General features: G+C 42.7%; 1 protein-coding gene across 2 annotated transcripts in view; it reads left to right on the top strand.

Annotated features, from left to right (window-relative positions):
- Positions 1-8109, top strand: part of ptprn2 (protein tyrosine phosphatase receptor type N2) — a 146367-nt gene that overhangs the window by 68683 nt on the left and 69575 nt on the right. The gene's annotated exons all lie outside the window — the stretch shown is intronic.

Genomic DNA, 8109 nt, shown 5'->3' with positions numbered 1-8109 from the left:
TATCTCCTTCAGAGTATCCTTGACTTGATTAGAATGCAAATTTAACATTTTGAATCAACTTCAGATGTTATGTCTTCATTTTGAGCTTCTGAAAATAAGGGACTATGTAGAAAACAGGCTATAAAACAGGCAAAACTACCAAAGTATGACAAATTATGACTCGGACTGTATTAGCTCTAAATTAGCTGGAAATGCTAATATCTGCAGCTTACATTAAAGCTTAAAAACAAACAAAAAAACAGATTAAAAACATTCCTTTAGTTTTTGCTCTTCTGGTTTTTGGTTTAAGAAATAGGATAATAAAGAAGCCATGATCTTCTAGTCTTAGTCTTACTGTATACAACATTCTCAAAACACATTCAGAGCTCAACAGGACAGTGTAACATCACAACTAAAGCAGCTCTGCTTCACAAACAAACAAAATAAAAGAGGGCTTATCTCTCTTGAGAAAATGAGCAATTCTGTTCATATTTCAAATCAGACTACACAGCGGTGAGCGTTTGTGTGTGTGTGTGTGTGTGTGTGTGTCTAGCCACAGGCTTCCTCACACTCCAAGTCCAATTACCTGTGTTAAGGCCACATCTGAGATGGGGGATTACAGCATATTATTCTAGCACAAACAGTCTTTCTACCCACCAACCTGCAGGCAGACAGGCACCAGCAGCTGCGGAAGGTGTGAGAGGTGTTGCATTAGCACCTGGATGTGCGAACAGCAGACTACTGACCTTTTACCGGTGACTGATACACTACCTGGATAACTGTTCTCCTCCTGCACGCTGTCCTCAACTTTTCTCACTGTCTTTCCGCCCCTGTCTTTCACTTTGTTTGCCCTTTTTCGTGTGTCTTTCTTTCTCTGGTGTTTTATATTCTTTTCTAAATGTTTTTTTTCCATCTCCCATTTTCTCTTCTGTGGAAACACAGCCTGTCTGAGTTTGTCTCTCTGTGTTGTTTCTTTTTTTGACAGTTGATACTTTCACCAGAAGATGTTACTCAAGATGTCACCTCTTTCTCTTGACTTGTTGTCACCGCTTGAAATTTTGCATGATAAAAGTGATGCAAAAGACTCTATTTAACTTCCTCCAGGCGCCCCTCTGCTCCCCAGAAAAAGCCCTGAAAATATATCCCCCGCACTGAATCACCTTTACCAAGACTGATCTGTCACCGCAATTCTCAAAACACAATTTCATACCCTTCCGTCTTATGATTTTGATATTGCATTTTTGTCATGTGCCAGCCCCCATCCCTGTACAAATTGCTCCGCCTGAACATCCGTGAGACATACAACTTCCTTCAAGTCACCTGCCAGGGGCTCTAATTAGACTGATAAGCACTGCAACTGGAATCAGCTCTTCCTGGTAATCAGCCCCACGGAGCCCAGACAGACGGCTAAATGAGGAGGAGATGAGCCATGCAGCCCAACAGGTGTCCTTAAAAAGGCAGCGAGGTGTGCTTACACAGCCTTGTCTTTCCCTCTCCAACTACTTGAAAGTTCAGTCACAGGAGGGCTTGAAACATATAGAGAGATTTGTGCAGTTATTTATGAAATTAATCCTGAAAAAACAGAAAAAAAACAACTGCATGCCAGCGCTGCTGTGGTGTATAGATTTAATCATCATGCTGTGCTGCCTCACTTTTAAAAGCAATTGTTTGAGAAACTCTGCAGTAAGATGATTGATTCAGAGTGGGGAGAATTATGCGAGAGCAAACACACTAGTCAAACTGTGTATTTTGATTTACCAATTGTGCCCCATCCTGAATGCATTTTGCGTTTTTCTTTTCCTCTTTGCAGCCACAGCTGCTCTGCTTTAGACATATAATAATGATTATCACATTTTATCCCGAAGCAAAATAGTAATAAAAAAAATTTAAAAAAAGAGAGAGCGAGGGCTCGGTGACACGTCAGGCAGGCTGAATGCAAAATGATATCACAACTAATAAAATCTCAAAAGGGAAATGTCATATTTCTCATTTTGACACCTGGCATGAGGCCGTTGTGTTACACTTTCATTTTGCACCCCCCACTCCCAGCTGTACGCGGGAAGGCAGCGCGGCGAGATTAACGGGGCGATCTGACGAGCAGCCAGGGTGCATCACGTGGACGAAGAGAGGCGGGCGGGCGGACGTATGCGGCGCTCGGCCGCTTTATCCACTCTCTGAGGAGAGATGTCCGCTAACATCTGTACCGGTGGTTGGAGGGATTTGCTTAAAGGCCGCTGGCAGCAAATGTTTTCGCTTTGACATTAACCTCCCCGAGCTGAAAGCATCTCGACTCTCTCAAATAATAAAAGAAGCCTCGCAAATCTAATCTAGGTGCTCAGACAGTGCATTAGATGGAAATGGGGGGAGCTAGAGTAAACAGAAGCTCTGTATTCTTATATTGTTCATTTGATGAATCTGGACTTACTGTAAGACCAACATTAGCAGCTCAACATATATTTCATCCTGATTTAGCATCCTTTTTGGAAGATGGTGGCAACTTTTAACAGTCTCATACTGGCACATGTATTCAGTGAGAGTGCGGGCCTTACAAGAAAACCTTCAGGCAGAAAAAATCCTTTTAAACTATTGCTCTTTTGTTCCTTCGCCGCTGTTTTTTTGGTTTTGTCTTTTTCTTACTTTCACATAAATTGTGAGTTTTTATTTTGTTTTTAATTTAAGAAACGATAGAGCTCATCTTTTTTTAAAAGTTCACCCTGAGAACTGAGATGGACATTTACCTCTTATTTTTGGCATCTTATAAATTAAATGATTAAGTGATTATCTAACAATGTAACCATCAGAGTAATTAATGATAGAGATACTCATTAGCTGCAACCATAATCAGCTATCAATCAACACATCAGTGATGGGATTTCAGCATATACGTATACACAGGATTGACAAGCATGATAATACACGTGTAATGAGCTCTTCGTGCCCGCTTCATCTTCTGAAGTTCAACCCGAGCATCATGAAGACGAAAGGTGATTTAAGTGACTTTGAATGTAGGATGGTTTCTAGAAAATGGTCTGAAAAAGAGAAACTATCCAGTGAGCAGCCGTTCTCTGGGTAAAAATGCCTTGTTGATGCCAGAGGTCTGAGGAAAATAGCCAGACTGTTACAAGCTGATTGGAAGGCCGCAGTAACTCAAATAGCCACTGTTAACAACCAAGGTATGCAGAAGAGCATCACAAAAAAAACATGTTGAACGTTGAAGCAGATGAGCTCCAGCAGCAGAAGCCCATACCTTGTGCCCCTCCTGTCAGCTAAGAACAGGAAACTGAAGCTACAAATTTATTTCATGGATTGGATTTATATAGTGCTTTTCAAGGCACCCAAAGCGCTTTACAATACCACTATTCATTCACTCTCGCATTCACACACTGGTGGAGGCAAGCTACGGTTGTAGCCACAGCTGCCCTGGGGCAGACTGACAGAAGCGAGGCTGCCATATCGCGCCATCGGCCCCTCTGGCCAACACCAGTAGGCAAGTAGGGTAAAGTGTCTTGCCCAAGGACACAATGACCAGGACAGAGAGCCCAGGGATCGAACCGGCGACCTTCCAGTTACAGATGCGATTCCCAACCCCCTGAGCCACGGTCGCCCTAAATTTGACATAAACAACATGAAAACATGGATCCATCCTGCAATGTATCAACAGTTAAGGTGGTGCTGGGGGTGTAATGAATTTAGGATATTGACACACTTCAGTAGTAGTGCCAAATATTAATTAGTACTAATTAAGGATCATAAATGCCACAGCCTACCTGATTATTGCTTCTGACCATGTCCATCCTTTGATGACCACAGTGTAGCTTCACTAACAGGATAATGTCACTAACCTCAGATCATCTCAAACTGGTTTCTTGAACATGACAACACGTTCAGTGTACTCAAACAGCATCTTTGGGACGTGGTGGAACGAGAGACACACGTCATGAATGTGTTGCTGACAAATCTATAGCAGCTGTTGCCGATCCTGTCGTGTCAATATGGACCATGTCTGAGCGTGGTGTACCTAATAAAGTGTCTAGTGTGTTTGTGTCTGAACTGAGTCTAAAATTTTCAGCCCGTAGCCTGATATCAGACATAATTGTGAAGTCATTACACTCGTTCCATCTTCAGCCTGACAGTAGCTCTGCTCTGTACTCTGACCAACCTCCACGTGGGAGGGTGTTCAGTTTTCCCTAACCAGTCATTAGAGACCAATGTGTCATTTTAAGGTGACTCTAGTGCAAAGCCGTGCTAACTTCTTAGTGGCATTTTAAGAGTGGAGTGGAGTGAAAAAGCACAACAGTTCAGCATGTGCTTTTATTTTTCTCTCTGTAGCCTTACCAGAAAACAAGAAAGCGCTGGTTGTTAAAAATCTGCACAGATAGGAAGTAACTAAGCGATGATAACAGCATGAAACAGTCTGAAATCTCACTTTAATGCTCACCTCAAAATAGGGGTGTGGTAGACCTCGATTACACTAGAATAAAAATAAGATAGCAACCTCCATGCAACCAGGAAAAGCTGGTAGTTAATGAGTGATTGCACTGAATTTTTAAATGATTTTATTTAATTTCATTTTATTGCTATCTGGTTAGTTGCAAGTAGTTGTCAACTGGTGGCCCAGATGATGAGAGTGCTGCACGCTCAATCTATGAGCGACCACTTTTCGTTACAAGGCGATTTCACAGTTTGCCTGATGGGACACAACCTCTATTGGTCTGACTTAGACTGCAGGCAGTCACTCTCAGACAGGCTGACGGAGGTCTGCAATTAACTGCGATCTAATTTAATCTATAAACGCAGACAGACTGCCAATATGTTGCAATCAGTCATAGCTGTGATGATTACAACTAGTCGAACTATCTCTGTTGTTTATAAATTTATAGTTTGTAAGTGTGTGGCTGAGAGACGGTTGAGCCTGATGTGTGGATTCTTCACAGTCCACCGGTGGCTGTCTGCTCTATCTCTGGTACAGCGTTATACTTCAGGTGTAAATAGCAACATATTTGACATTTATCACAATTAACTGCATTATTATCACAAACAGATTGATTGTTATTGCAAACCTCACTCTATCCAATCAAAAACTGATAGCAGAGTTTATTTAACTGTCTTAATGGATCAAAGTTGGTTTGAAGATGGCACCTAGTCCTCGTCTTTGAAGCATGAATTTCAAAGGGATCAGAGATCACGAGTTGATTGAACACTGTTGTAATCATTTTGATCATCCAGCAAATTTCCTAGTGTGACTTTAGCCTTAAAAAGAAGTAAATTAATTAAAGAGAGTAATTTTGGACACAGCTTAGAAATCCAAAGTTGCTCATTTTAAGTGGTCCTGTAGCTTCTCTTTTGTTTTTCTATGTTCTCATGGAGTTGCCGGGGCAGCATTGGACTCTGAGAGTTAATGGCCCTGATTTAAAGAGCACTGAAGTCCATATAAGGAGGGCAGGCCGGGTGGCGATAAATCTTTTTTCTCAGCCTGGAGATTCTGGTGTGTTGTGGTTGGGATATTTGTGTTTTTCACTCACTGATTCGTTTCCTCTTCGCATGCTTTTTGCCTTTTCTTTGACACGAGCTGATCGGTTAGCTTTAGGAAAAGAGCTGGGTTTAGCTCAAAATATAGCTCTTTATCCATTAACCCTGTATGCTTCAGTGTCACTCCAAAGGAGCTAGAACCACCGCGAGTAACAACAGTGAGTACGTGTTTATTTATCTTAAAGCATAAAAAGGAAGCTGCTTGGAGCTCATGGTTTCAGTTACAGTTAATCAAGTTACAATAGCCACTTGGTTATGTGTAGGAAAGAGTTGTGTATCTATAGATTAGCACAAACGAATCTATAACACACCTTGACCCCTCATCTAGTGGACTTTGCTCCTCTATAATAACGTTGTTTCTTGTTGCCAGTGGATAATTGAGCTACTGTCCTTTTTATGAGGACAGTTTAACATTAAATAGAGTGCACGTCACTGTAATATTTCCTTCATTTGTAAATAACCCAGGTTTCTTGCGCCTGAGCAGCTGGGCATCATCTTCTAGTGGCTCAAGCGTAATAATGCGGTTTAATGTGTCATGGTCGTGGTGTTAATTGTCCTTTATTGCTCACGCATCTGCTTCCTTGGGCCGCATGCGTTCGCCTGGGCGATTGTACCACATGTGTTGATGTTCTCTGTCATCTATAGATTGTTTGATGATAGATCTTGTTTTAAGATTGAATCCACTTGATTACTATCAGCCCATCCGCCCACCCCTGCTCACTCCACCCCCTCCACCATCCTCTCCTTCATACTGCTGACTTGAGTGATGGCGTTTGTGATTCCTAATGACAGTCGGAACAAATCTACAGTAATGAGGTCACATTACGTTCCTTTTTTTCCCTTCCCTTTCGCTGAAATCACCCTTCACAGCTCTGTACAGTCAACCTGTTTCTCAAACTCAGACTGAGCTCTGCATTTGAGCTCCAGTGAACCGGCGTGAAACAAGCTTCCTCCAGAAGACCTCCCTGCAGCCAAAATGGACACCCTGCTCTCTTGAGCATGTCTGTTTACCCCCCTTCCAATATCCACGAATTATTTCTTGACTCACTAGAGCTTATATCCTGGTCTGATATTAATTCCACCTCTCATTTTTAAACCTTATGATGGCTTGAGCGTATTTACTTATTTTGTTAGTTTTTCTCATCTATGTGTGTATTTGCAGACTTCTTACCCGTCTCACCTTTGATAATATGTTTATCTTTAGCAGAACCCATAAGAGATATGTGCACATGCTTGCATGAGCACTCACATCCACACAATGTTGTGTGTTTCTCCTGGCTTGAGCAGGATGTCTGCACCAACACATCATTTCGATTCGTTCGAGCCATTAGCCTGTGCAGAGCGAATTGTGGATGAAAAGCACAACCGCACATACAGCCATATGTGCGTGTGTGTGTGTGTGAATATGTACAGTATGTGTACTCGTGGGTGTGCAGTGTGCCCTCCTGTGCGTCAGTGTGCATACTCAATAAGTGTGTGTGCTCAGTGATGTGGTTAGTAATGTGGAGACCTGCAGGAGACAGTCCGTGGAGAGAGCCTGCAGGATAATTGCTGCCACAGTGACAGGTAGGGCTGCCTCTGTCAGAGTTCCCTCAGTGGGGAAGCTGGGGAAGGAGCGAGTTCGTCAGTCTGTGCGTGCGTGTGTGTGTCAGCTTCACCATTCTTTCCTCCAATAAGCATTTCCCCAGTAGGCTCCCTTCAGACAGTGGCAGCCTTCCAGATGTTTTCATCTTGTATCACATAAACATCCGAGGAAATACATCAAGCATCATTTAATCATTTGGATATTTTTAACCCCAGAAAAGAGCTCCTAGTAATCCTCCAGCTTTTAGCTGTATGTCACATATTGCATGAGTATATGCAGTGCTCTATATCGGGAGCAGTCTGGCGCTAGATGTGTAAACACTATTCAGTTGTTGAGGTTTCCCTAAAGATCGCAGTAAATGGTTTTTATGCAGAAGGGTTGCCAGCTTGTGCTTTTGGAAAAGGTCACCCAAAGATTCAGCAGCGTGGCTCTGAAGCAGGCTGGACTTCTGATGACCATGATTGCTTCAGATGCGCATTGTTTACCACATCGCTCACTGTGATCCACAAACCTATCGGCTGTTTTTGAGTGATTGTCAGATGTGATTTGCATCGCATATGTCACACATCTGCAGATTGTCATTTCTGAAAGGCGGCGTAAACGATCTAAACGTGTACCCAAGGAGAATGCGGAGTGACATCCGTGGGGTTTCTCCCACATCTGGAGGTGTCTGCCATCCAAGTCATTTGCCAGTACTGCTTCTGTTCGCTGGTCTCCTGCAGTCCGTGAAGAATTGATGTCAGCACCTATCAAAGGCAAAATGCCTATTCTACACAGAGTGTCAGAGCAGCCACAATCTATTAATCAACCAGCCGGCAAAGAAACAGATAGTGTGTATTTGTGTTTAAGCGTGTCTGTGGGCGCTCATACATCTGCACTCATCTCGGTGTATTATTCAACCATCTTTGAAAAGGGTCTCTAATAAGAGTGGATGCAATTATAAAGGTGTCATGTGCTCAGTTTGTAAAAAGGAAAGGGCCTGTAGAGTATTTGATAGCAAAGGCCGCAGCAGGGTC

Source organism: Pundamilia nyererei, unplaced genomic scaffold (assembly GCF_000239375.1).
Source record: "Pundamilia nyererei isolate P.nyererei 1_Seehausen unplaced genomic scaffold, PunNye1.0 scaffold00007, whole genome shotgun sequence".
Taxonomy (NCBI): Eukaryota; Metazoa; Chordata; class Actinopteri; order Cichliformes; family Cichlidae; genus Pundamilia; species Pundamilia nyererei.
Note: the sequence above shows the minus strand (reverse complement) of the source record. Positions and strands in the feature narration are given on the sequence as shown.